Raw genomic sequence first — 13698 nt, 5'->3', positions numbered from 1 at the left:
AACCTTGAGAGCTTGATGAATGAATGACCATTCAATGTGGTTGGATGTTTCTTACAGATCAAGTTTAATTTGTATTTGACCTTAGCAACCTTTTTTTTCAATTGGTTTTCTCCAAGATTTCTTAAACTTTAACTGCATTGTCCTAAACATGATGATTTTTATGGAAGCTATATTATGTTGGACTAATTGATGAGTGTACCTAAGAAGAATTTAATGTGAGAAATATTTTTTTTGTAATTAATTTTTAGATAGTACTACATAATTCGATAGGTTTGTATTATCTTATAGTAGTCTTATTTTTTAATTTTGATATAAAGCTATTGTAGGTTTGATTAATTCATGCTGGGATATTTCATTCGAAAGGAGACATTAAAGACATTGGTGATGCATCAGTAAGTTTGGTCTAAAAAAAGAGTGAAGATCATTTAAAATCGAAGCATTAAAAGACCCAATCTAGTACGTAGAATATAAGTTGGTAATCAGAAAATTAAATATTAGTTTCGTAGTGCATGTATAAATTGTGTAATACTGAACATCTATATTATGAATTTGGTCTAGTTGATAACACCAATATTAGTTTTCATTATTTTTACAGTGATGTTAAAGAGTGAATAGGGAAAAAAAATTAGTGTTAGCATCACAGACATTAAGACAAAATTTCTAATTTTAGTTTTCAAAACTCCTTTTATATTAATAGGGAGTTAAATTCAGCTTGAATTTGCTAGATTTTTAGTTGTTATAGGAAAAATTTAATTGGCAAAGAATGAAAAATTGAATGTCTATAAATTGATATTTTAGGAGCTTTCGTTTATTCATGAATATATTATAAAAAGTGCTTATAGTCAAATTAGTACATCGCGGGCCTTTGAATCCTAAGTCGACAAGTTAAAAATGTTAGTGCAATGAACAAATGTGTTAGTCCGAGAACTTATTTATTAAGAGGCTAACCACCCCAAGCATTAGAATTTCATAAAACATAAATAGCAGAAAATAACAATATCATTAAATTATCATAAAACTACTACCTAATACTATAATTGCACTAGCACAAAATAATATCATAATATTATTGTTGAATCGGGAATTCAACTGTTGATGGTGGTGATGTTATGGAATCAGAAATGTTATTGTTGAATATTAGTGGTTGAGGCATTGATGATGGTGGTGGTGTTGCTGGGGTGGTGGAACTGGAAATGGTACTATTGAATCTAAGCAATTGAGGCATTATTGGTGATGATGATCGTGGTGGTGACGGTGGTGGGTTGGTGGTGGAATGTTGACGATGGCGTGATGAGCGTAATGGTAGACGAGCCATGATTGTAAGTACAAATAATGCTGGTAATTGTATGTGAGAGATATTTTGTTTTTCTTCTTATAATTATGTGGAGAAAGATATGAGTTTCTGCTACTTATTTATACCTATAGCTTGTATATACGGATTTTATTTATCTGTTTCAAATTATATTAATAAGATTGGCAAAGATATTTTATTATTGGTCAATTAACTTTATAATAATGAGTTGATATACTTTACAACATAACAATTTCTTACACTTTGAATTTACTTAGGTATTTCGTATTCCCACCTTGTTTTCCAAATAATTTAAAAGCAAATTTCAATTAGTATGTTCAATTTAGCAATAGATCAGTCTAAGGATTATAGTGATCTTGGATGGAAAAAAAAAGGTAAGTGCAATGACTCATCGATACTCCTGTGTATAGTGTACAAATATTTCTTGTAACTTCTTTTATTACATTAAATGTACTCTACAATCTAATAAAAATTGCAAAAAACACCTCTAAACTCTGTTTTCTCACTTTCTTAAATAAATAATGCACTGATTCAATAATAGAATTTGAATTAGTGTGGCTGCACAGTAAATCTGAGTTTCGTCAATGAGTTAATATCTATATTAATGATAATATTCTCAAATACATATGAGATTTATTTATTTTACATTGAAAAAATTATTGATATATTTCTCTAGTGTATTATATTTCACATTTTTAATGAAAAAATACAAAAGTTATTTATTATTATTTACCTGTGTTCGCAACAAATTTTTCTAGTGCTGAAAATTAACTGCAATTAAAATAAATAAATAAAAAATATTTTTATTAATGAATTTTTGTGAGTACAATTCCGTTGTTCTCTTGATTCTTCTCTCCTATATGTTTTCGTAATTTGAGGGCCGACAGTAGCGTATTTCTCAAATTAGAAGGATATAGACTTCCTTGAGATGTGTTTGATCTCCGGAAACATTGGAAAGCACTTCGTCGTTTCAAGTTGATCTTCGGAAAGAACTCCATTGACCACTTCTTCGAAAAATTTATATAGTTGATGTTGTAGCTTTCTCCAATGCTTGCAGAATTCTTAAAAAATTTATGTAACCCTCTTATTTATAGTTGTAGGAGGGAGGCAGTCCAAATGTGGATGAAATTTTTTGCCTTCTTCTGATTAGTTCCTCTAAGTCTTCAATCTTATCACAAATACTATATGATAAGGTTGCTTTTTGATTAGTTGTTGGACTTTGACCAGAATCACCACATCATTTGAACACGTGGCATCCTCTTATTGGTCTTTAACTTGACTGAGATGCCAAGTCATCTTGACACATGGCATGAGGTTGGGTCTCAAGATGAAATGGACTTTGGACTTGAAGTTAATAAAATGGACTTATGCATTTGTGAAGCTCAAATTAATTATTTCATTCCAAATAAATATGGATTTAATGCAATAAAATTTACGTGTCTAAAAATGCACCCTACTTCAGTATTTGTCGAAGAGCATAGACACGTTGAGGTTCGAAGAAGAGTATTGACGTATCACGAAGCAACAATATTACCCTTTACGATATTTGTTTGACTCCATTTTTTTTTATAAGAACCAATTATATTTTTATTTATTTATTTTACAAATATAATCGAAGCGTAACTTGTACACTAACATAATATGCTAATGTATTCCTTTTGACAAAGCTTTGTTATTTAACATCGATCAAACTTGACCGGATGAAAAATAATTAAGAAGCTTTCCACGAGGCCTAATAACGAGTTGCACCTTTGAACTTTTTAGGCTGGAAGATTACCAATTTAAACACTTTTTCATAATTCATGATAAACGTGTGATTGTGCAGCAACATTATCCTATTCATGTTTTCAAAAAGAACTAGAATTTTGATAACTATTCTATAATGGAATCCAAGTCCTTTGCGAAAACAACTTCTTGAGCAGACTTCTTGTTGAAAGCAAATTGAATTCCCCATTTGTGAGTCTATATAAGGATATCATAATCACATATACAATACATCAGTTTGCTGCCTATGGCTCACGAAAAAGAACTTTAGCTCACTGCAAGGATTATCAAGAAATAAAAATGGGGGGAGGGGGGGTCATGAAGCAAAAAATTATGAAAAAAACAAAAAGGAATGCTAAAGATTTGAATTTGATTGTATCATTTACTTTTTTTAGTTTTCTATTTTTCATTTTTAGCTCATTTCATATTATATAAAATTCATATAAATAAAAAAAATATGATTGGATGCATACAAAATTAGTACTGTAAGGAATTAAATTCAAAAAAAAAATATACTTCACAAAATTGATAAGTACCGCGTAATAGCATTATATATAACAAATAAATAAAAGATATGGTTGAATGCATAAAAAGAATATTAGACTATTAATAAAGATTAAAATTTCTAGAAACAATACTTCACAAATTTGTTAGTACTATTTGTGTAGTATTATATTACAAAAGAATTATAAATGAAAATATTTATATTTGTAACCCAATTAATTTTTAGAAATAATTTTGAATTCATGTATATATAAAACAAAATATCTTATATCGTAGATAATTGACAAATAAATTTATTTTGAATAGTGAATTCATTGATGTTGGTGTAAAGCTGGTCTATGGAGTAGTGATGTGGTGTACCTTCTGTAGGCAAAAGAAAGAGTGTACATTTTTTTTCTTTTTTTTTGGTATTTTTGCCTTCGTTCTTTACATTTTTTTCTTTTGTTTTTTACTCCGTGTTTAATACAACAACAACAACCCAGTGAAATCCCACAACGTGAGATCTGAAGAAGGTAAAGTGTACGCAGACCTGACTCCTACCAAGGTAGGACGGCTGTTTCCGAGAGACTCTCAGCTCAATAGTAGCATAAAAAGAGGTCAGATAAGGCTAAAAAGTTCAAAGCGATATGGGAAAACAAATAACGAAAGCGGCACAGATAAAACAGAGTAATCAAAGTACAGAAAGTAATACATAATAACAGAAGTCAGAGCACAAGAAATTATAGTGCGCTACTGCGCCTACTAATACGGACGAATAACGAGACTATGTACTAGCCTTCTACCCTAATATGAGTCCTCCTCACCCTCCTATCTAAGGTCGTGTCCTCGGTAAGATGTAGTTGCGCCATGTCCTGTCTAATTACCTCCCCCCAATATTTCTTCGGCCTACCCCTACCTCTTCTGAAACCATTCATGGCCAACCTCTCACACCTCCACACTGGGGTATCTGTGTCTCTCATCTTCACATGCCTGAACCATTTCGGTCGCATTTCCCGCATCTTGTCTTCCACCGAAGCCACTCCTACCTTGTCCCGAATAGCCTCATTTCTAATCCTGTCGCTCCTGGTATGCCCACACATTCATCTCAACATTCTCATCTCGGCAACTTTCATCTTTTGAATGTGAGAGACCTTAACTGGCCAACACTCAGACTATTCAAAATGTCATATTGTAGAGCCTTTCTAAAGGCGGTGCTTCCAACAAATTTTGTCGGCTCAAATTCAAGATTTTTAATTAAGAATAGAGAAATCCCAACTATCTCATCACAATTCATGTTAATAACTTATTCGATAAAAAAGAAAAAATCAACTACCGCTTCTTTAGTTCTATTAGTTACACCTTTGTGTCTCCTTAAACCACTTCTATTGAGTAGTAGTTTTTTAGTTCTATACTTTTTTTTCTTTTTAAGCTCATTTCTTATATTTTATACATTCCTTATTTTTTAATATGTGAGTTATATTAAAAAGAGTTACTTTTTTAATTATCTTAATTACACCTTTTTGATTTTAATCAAAAGTTTTATAGAAAAATAATGTAAAGATGTAAGTCCATCCACATTTTTCTGGCTTACGCAAGTTTAATAGTACACAATTGAGAAAAGAATTTAAAGGTAAAATTATCTATTCATCTCAGAGTAAAAATATTCATACACTACATATATCTTAATATATATATATTTAAAATAATTCATTTATGAAATAACTCAAATACATATTGTTTAAAAGTTATTTCATTTTCATAAAATGATATAATATATTTAAATATGTTATTACGAAGTGCGACCAATTTCACTAGTTACTTATATATCGTAAGTTAACTTTTCTTGCGGAGCATTAAAAGTTTCAAGACAACATTATGTTTTGATTAATATATCTAAAAAGACCACTTCATTTGATATTAGTGTAAATTATTATCTTAGTTAGTTATCATCCGACTATTTTAATTATTGTATAGAAATTATGTAGCTCTACAAATAAATCATGTGACGGAACGTTTTTCTTTTCCTTTATTTTGGTTAAAATTATTTTTTCCTTGTCAATCTTTTGATGACAAATGAATCCCAACCTTCAATATTTACGTAGACACATGACAAGTGGGAGCGATCAGCTCAGCGCATTATATATACATTTTAAAGTATTTATTACGTAAGTATAAAGTAAACACTTGTAAATAATAAATTATTTATTACGTCAATATAAAATAAACACTTGTAAATAATACACTAGTAAAATTCAATTAACTCTAGTTTTTTGTTTTTTTTTATTTTTTTTAAAAAACACTTGTGAAATATAATACATTAGTAAAATTCATCATTAATTTCTTCGACGTAAAATGAGTAAAGCTCATATGAAATATAATATACTAGTAAAATTCATCATTAATTTCTTCAATGTAAAATGAACAAAGCTTATATGTGTATGAGAATATCAGTCATTCATATAGATAGTAATTCATTGATGAAACTCAGGTTCAATGTGCAACCATACTAATTCAAATTCTATTACTGGATCAGTGAATTATTTATTTAAGAAAGAGAGAAAACAGAGTTTAGAGGTGCTTTTGCAAATTTTTAAAACTTGAAAGTACATTTAGTATAATAAAAAAAGTTACAGAAATATTTGTAAACTAGATTATAGAGTTTAGAGGTGCTAAACATACAAGAGTATTGATGATTCATTGCACTAGTCTCTTTTTTTTTCTCATCCAAGATTACTAAAATCCTTGACTAATCTATTGCTAAATTATTCATATTAATTAAAATTTGCCTTTAAATTATTTGGGAAAGAAGACGGAAATATGTAAGTAAATTCAAAGTGTAAAAAATCTTATTATAAAGTTGACCAATAATAAAATATCTTCGTCAATATTATTAATGTAATTTGAAATAAATAAATATAATCTAGGTATATGAACTACAGCTATAAATAAGCACCAGGAGCTCATATCTTTCTCCATTGAACTATAAGAAGAAAAACAAAACATCTCTCACATACAATTACTACCTTTATTTGTACTTACAATCATGGCCCGTCTACCATCACGCTCATCACGCCGTCGTCGACGTTCCACCACCATTCCTCCTCCCCCTCCACCACCACTATCATCATCATCAATGCCTCAATCACTTATATTTAAAAGTAACATTTCCGATTCCACCACCACACCACCACCACCACCAGCAGCAACAACAACAACAGCAGCAGCAGCAGCACCACCACCACCACCATCTCAATGCCTCAACCACTAATATTCAACCGTACCATTTTCGATTCTATCACATCGACACCACCATCACCATCACCATCAACAGTTTAGTTGCATTTTCGATTCAACAGTAATATTATATAATGTCATTTTATGCAAGTGCTATAATACTAGGTATCCATTTTATGATAATTCAATGGATATTAATATTTTATCTAGTGCAGTCATAATATTTGGTACCAAGTTTTTAGATAATTTAATAAATATTGTTATTTTCTATTATTTATGCTAAACGAAATTTTAATGTTTGAGTATTGGTTAGCGACTAAATAATACGAAATTCGGACTAATTAACAGATTTGTTCATTGCATTAACCATTTTTAATAGTCGACTTGAGATTTAAAGGTCTGCAATGTACTTGGACTATAAGCACTTTTTATAATCTATTCGAGAATAAACGAAAGCTCCTAAAATACAATTTGTAGGCATTCAATTTTCCATTCATTGCGCAATTAATTTCTTCCTTTAACAACAACTTCAGGTTGAACATAATTTCCTATTAATATAAAAAGAGTTTTGAAAACTAAAATTAGAATTTTTATTTTTTAATGATAGTGATGCTAACACTAATTTTTTTCACCGATTCACTCTTTAACATCATTGTAAAAATAGTAAAAGTTAATATTGGTGTTACGATCTAGATCAAATTCATAATACAAATATTCAGTACTACATAATTTATACACTACGAAATTATTCATTCTATTGAACAAGCAATAACTCATAAAAATTGGGCTCCCATCACATTGACTGCGTTGTCGTACCTATTTTCCGCAGATGACATAATCCTATTATTTAAACTAATCACAAAAATATATGTGGTCATCGACACACTTCAATTGTTTTCACAAATATTATACCAAAAATTAACATTGATAGATAAAAAAAATTCACAAATATAATGCTTCTGATAATACAAATATCTAATACTATACATATTTATACACTACAGAACTAACATCTACTTTTATGCTTACAACCTACATTCTACTAGATTGACATTTACTGATCAGGTCAAACTTCTAAAATCACCCACATGAACAAACAAACAAAAAACTCATTATGTACTCCAATCACTTGGGTCTTTTAAGGTCTCGAGTCTGAGTGGTCCTCAGCCTTTACTTTTACCAAAATTAGTGGAACATCACCAAGGTCTTCGTTATCTCTTTGTTAAAATTAACTTGATAGATAAAGAATCTTCTTTTCACAAAATGTAATGCTTCTGAAAATACAACAATCCTATAGGCTTGTACACAGATTTATACTCTACAGAATGAACATCTAGTTCTAGGCTTGCTTACATTCTACTAGATTGACATCTTCTAATCATGTCAAACTTGTAAAACCATCCACCTAAACTAGAAACTCATCATGTAGTCCAATTAATCATTTGTGTCTTTTAAGGCCTCGAGTCAGGATGGTCTTCACCCTTTATTTTAACCAAAATTACTGGAAAATCACAAGGCATTCGTTGTCTACTTAGTTAAAATTGTTTTCTTCTAAAGGACCATGCCAACATCGATTAATCTAACCTATTATGTCTTATACCTAGAGCAATATATAAATGTGACTGCTCAAAGACAATACAAACTCATTGGATTATGCAATACTATATCTTCAAAGTGATTACAAAATTAATTGTTACAGCTCGCATCAAACCCCTTCTTAAGTACACACTCATTAATTAGTCCGACGTAATATATATAGCTTCCTTAAAAATCATGATGCCTCCGCCAATGAAATTATAGTTCAAATTTTTAATTTGATATCAGTTTATTACATGTGAACAAATTCCTTATGGTCCAAAATTACTAATGCTAAAGATTGTGTAAGATCTCATACTGTTTCTAAGCAATATGCTTCTGATAATTCTCACATTTTGAGTTGTAGCTTTTGGTGGGACAACTGGTCTAATTAAGGAGCTCTAGCAAAGCTACAATATGGAAATCTCATGAATGAAGTTCAGGTGTCACAAACAGGTGGACAACTTCATCAAAAATATGTGGAACAATAATATCCCCTTTAAGATGTCATTTCTATCTTGAAGGCTGATTAAAAACAAACTCCCTCTTGATTTACAACTTAGGGAGGTTTGGCAACAGAAAATATGCCACTTAGAATTGCTCAAGATGAATCTGCCCTGCATCTTTTTGTCCAAAGTGAACCTGCCACTCAACTTTGGAAAAAGTTTGGCAACTCTCTTGGAATCCACTTCCAGAGTTCTAATATTAACGATATCCTTTTGAAGTGGTGGCAAGATGATTATAGAAACAATGTCCAAAAAATGTTCTTGCAAAGTCACTCCTATTATGAATTGTTGGGAAATTTCGAAGAATACACTGCAACAAAAGAAACATTTAGTGACAATAGATTTTCCTTTTATCAGCAATATTAATTATCCAAAACCATTTAGTGTCAATTGAGTTAATGTCATTGCATCCAGAGTCACTAAATTAAAGTCTTAAGCAGCATTTATATAGAGCGCTAGTTATTCATACCCATTTATTATTGTCACTACATATAATATAGAGTGATAGAGGTTCTTGCAAGTATGGAAGTCAAAAAAAGTTCGACCTTTACAAGATGGAACAGCAAATTATTTGGCACATTCATGCTGCCCTTAACAAGGTATTTCCCTGTGTGACTTGCCTAGTAACGGGCAGAGAATGTGTGATATAGTTGAAAGGCTTAAACCTGTTCCTAAAAGCTAGCATTGTTGTTACTTGGGGCAAACCTCCAACTGGGAGAATAAAAATTAACACTGATGCTAGCTACTTGGCTCACAATGGTAAAGCAGGTTTAGGGGGGCATTGCCAGAAATGACTTGAGTGACTTCTTGTTTGGCTTTGCTGTACCTATCCATTGCAACAACCATAATACTACCACTGCTAAAACAATGGGAACCAACGGACGGGAGCCTTAGAGTAACTGGTAAAGTTGTTGTCATGTGACCAAGAGGTCACGGGTTCAAGCTCTGACAGAAATGCAAGGTAAGACTGCGTATAATAGACCCTTGTGGTCGGGCCCTTCCCCGTACCCTGTGCATAGCGAGAGCTTTAGTGTACCGAACTACCCTTCATAGTCGATTTTTCAAAAATATACATAAAAGTTGTACCTTATAACCACACATGCTCTTTGAAGAAATATTTCCATCATCTTTATTTATACTCTTCAACTACAATTTTGCAATTCAAAACTGAACATTCATGGTTTTCTATTAAAAAAAAACCAATGGCCAGTCGGTTTTCCTTCCAACTTTTTGGACAGGAAATTATGATGAAATATTGGAACACTCAACAGATCTTCAAAATTTTCTGTATTATTACATGCTGTTAGAAAAATGTATTGCAAAATATTAAAACAGTAATAATAGTTTCTGAAAATAAAAGACAGAAACTGAAAATAAGAATAGTGTCAGAAAAATTATGTAAGAACAAAAATTGAGCCCATTGAATGCACAGTGTTTCCTTAAGAAAATTATTTCTCTCAATATACCCGAGGTTTTGGACTCTTTCCTCTCAGGATAGAACGATTTACTCACCAGAATAGCGGTACAGCAAATTATGGTGACTGCGAACCACTTGTAGGCAGTATAACACACGAGTTTTAGGAAGTGCAGAGAAGAAGAAGAAGAAGATTGTTTTTCAGAAATTTTTCGTATGGAACAATTCTGAAGATCAACAGTAATATATAGTCTGTTGCGGCTTTTCAGAAAAGGTTGCAACCTTTCTGAAAAATTCTGCCTGTTGGGAAAAGCTTTGCAACTTTTCAGAAAAGGTTGCAATCGTTCAGAAAATTCCGTTGGAAAAATCGGTTGGGAAATGTTTTAAATTAATCCAGAAAAGAAAGAAATGGGTCGGATCACGGGTCAAATTTTTTTAATTAATTAATTAAATAATAATAATAATTAATTAAAAAAATTAAAGTAAATTTGGTCCAAAAATATTATTAATCAAATCATTTGACTAAATCCAAATCCAAATCCAAAGTCGTAGCCAAGCGAGCGATGACAGCGGCACGAGGGAAGACCCTCTTCTTGACCCTTTAGCAATATGAAGGAGTGCTTCTACTTTTAAGTAGGAGATTTTTTTTTCCACCGCCTATGTGGAACAAATGTTTATTTCATAAAATAAAAGGGAACAACTCATTTTTTCCTCCACTTTTTTTTCCCCATTTCTCATTCAACCTATCAATTAAACCCAGACACTTAATTTGAGACAATCCTGAAGAATTAGGCCATGGAACTTGAACTTTGACCATATGATCTTTGTAACTAAAATCCACAGATACTCCGTCGATCGTACACGATGACGGTTTCTCAGAGGCAAACACCCTCATTTCACCACTCCCTCTCACTCCAATTCTTACTGAACTTTTTTCCTCATCATCGTTGTCGTAGACAAGAGAGTCAACTGCACCACCAGAATTGAGCATGTTCACCAATCCAATTGGGGCAAACTGCACTCATTTTTTCGACAACACAGCTGCAGGAGTTACAGTTAAGAGCTCATTTTCAGACAATTTTAAGAGCTTTAGCTTTTTCTAGCGATACATGTACACTGCGAAAATGCTCACTCCTTTCACACTTACTGGATTTGTTTCATTGCTCCATTCAACATCTTTGGGACTAGCCACACATGTCACTGTAACTGAATAATTGTTTGCGCTTTTATTTTTCCTTGAAACAGGGCACCATCCTCCTCCTTGACAGTTAAATGCTCCAAGAACTCCCGTAAACTATAGTAATTACTACCAGAATAACACAATAAGATGAAATTTTGATCCCACAAACTATCAAAAGGCATGAATAAATGCTTACTTTATTAAGGTTCCAAATCTTGAGCATGGTTTTTCCATCATGTAAAGGGTCTTCAAACAGACAATCTTTAGTTGGTAGTGCATAACGTTGGCAACGGAGAATGAAACCATCAGGCAAGGCCAATGTCTTCAGCAACTGGAAATTGTGTTTGTCAACTGAGTCACTAACATATATGGGTCCTCCTGAGATGGCTCGAGAGGCGGCATGAAACTCAGCACAAGGGTGAGTAGATTGAAACATGGCCCAATCAGTGTGGATGAAATTTCCCATCCACAGACTATTGTAAGCACAATGTACCATGTGACATCCTTGCAGCCAGAATGTCCCATTGGGATGCCCAGATGGATCGGTGCACCAAAAATCATCTCCTGCAAGCATCAAGAACCGTGATTCAGTACCCAATGTAAATCCAATATCTTATGGAAGGAAAATACGTACTCACACTTCATGTTTAGATCAAATAAAACAATTTAACCATAAGAGTTACAAATTAATGCTCGAGACATACCTACGCGTCCAAGAGAAATGGACTCTGTCCCAAGGTACATAAAGTCATTGCAATGGTCCATGCTAGCAATCACACCGTTCCCTTTAAAATGTTTCCTTATTGAATCACTTAAGGCTTTATAGTATGCTTTAGCAAGTTCCACTCGTCCTCCATAATCCTCTGATAACATCTCCAGCAACTGCTTCAACAAGAATGTGAATCATAAACTTTGTAGCATTAGTCAAGCAGATAGAAATGGGAGAAGAAAAAAAAAAGATCAATACTTTTTCAATTTATTAAAGTTTCGAGAACTTACATGAATAACATCCACCTTGACTCCATCAATTCCAGCAGATTCGAGATGTGAGCGCAATCCTTCGTACATTTCGTGAACTTTCTCTGGTGGAACTAATCCAACTCCGTTATTCACAATCTTGTCCACAGCCAAATCCTCCATAGTCATCTGCAAACCCTGTGACAGCTTAGGACTAATGACCCTACACTCTGGCATGTTTGATAAATTAGGCCTAATCCTACCCCAGTACCCACATAACGCATGCCACACGTACACATGCTCAACGCTCTTAAATTCATCCTTTAGCTCCTTTACAAATGCCCTCATCCCCTTCCCTTTTCCCCTGGGACTCTCATAGTCCCTAAATTTATAATTCTCTTCAAGTTTTATTAACCTACATGGCATCTGTTCACCAGCAACAGTCCTGTTGATTCCTTCTTGATCAGTTATTGGATCATCATCATCGTGGCAAATCGATTGCCATCCATCATCAATTAAGACTAATCCTGGAGGGCACGTTGATCCACTCTCCACACAGACTTCCAAATTGTCGTCGTGTCCAGGCTGGAACGAGGCTCTGAAGGGACCTTCTAGAATCGGAAGTATCAGAACATAAGGACGACGGTTGTTTTCGGATTTGTCCAGGATTAACATTTGTGTCTCATGTTGGATATCTCTACCGTTTTTGCCAACCCAATAAGTGGTCCACCATACTTTAAATCTGAATATGCTCATGAACTTTATGTCCCTGAGCTTGCCAATTGGGACTACGTGGTGACTTCGGGGAGTCAAATCCGACGAAGCAGCCGACTGTTAAATCTTTGGAAATGAATTGTGATGGAGATGAAATGATGTTGGCAGGAACATGAGTAAGTATAGGATGACCATTGGCTAAAAACTTAGAGCCTTTAAGGGTGATGGACAAAGGCTTTGGGTTATCATCTATTAGCCCGGACATTACTTCTGAGGCGTTCTTGTTCAAGCTTGGAGCCATAGAAACAGAGTAAACAGAGGAATTTAAGAAGTTTCCAGGATATGAAGAAAGTTTATTGCTAGCGATGATCAAGGTTCTATACATAACTGTATATAAACAATTATCCTACCCACTTTTGCTCCAGAAGTGTGTGTATGAGTGGGAAAATTAAAGAAAAAACAGGAAAAGAAATTAAAGGTGGAAAAAGTGTATTGAAAATAGTTGGAGCACTAGTTATTAAGAGCCGTTTGGATGGACTTAAAAAAAGTAACTTTTATG

General features: G+C 33.0%; 1 pseudogene; it reads right to left on the bottom strand.

The window, feature by feature from the left end:
• Nucleotides 1-10967: 10967 nt before the first annotated feature.
• Nucleotides 10968-13440, bottom strand: LOC129894031 (galactinol--sucrose galactosyltransferase-like; annotated as a pseudogene).
• Between the last annotated feature and the right edge of the window lie 258 nt (nucleotides 13441-13698).

The sequence above is a fragment of the Solanum dulcamara genome, chromosome 7, assembly GCF_947179165.1.
Source record: "Solanum dulcamara chromosome 7, daSolDulc1.2, whole genome shotgun sequence".
Lineage (NCBI taxonomy): Eukaryota > Viridiplantae > Streptophyta > Magnoliopsida > Solanales > Solanaceae > Solanum > Solanum dulcamara.
This window is presented reverse-complemented; position numbering and strand designations above follow the sequence as displayed.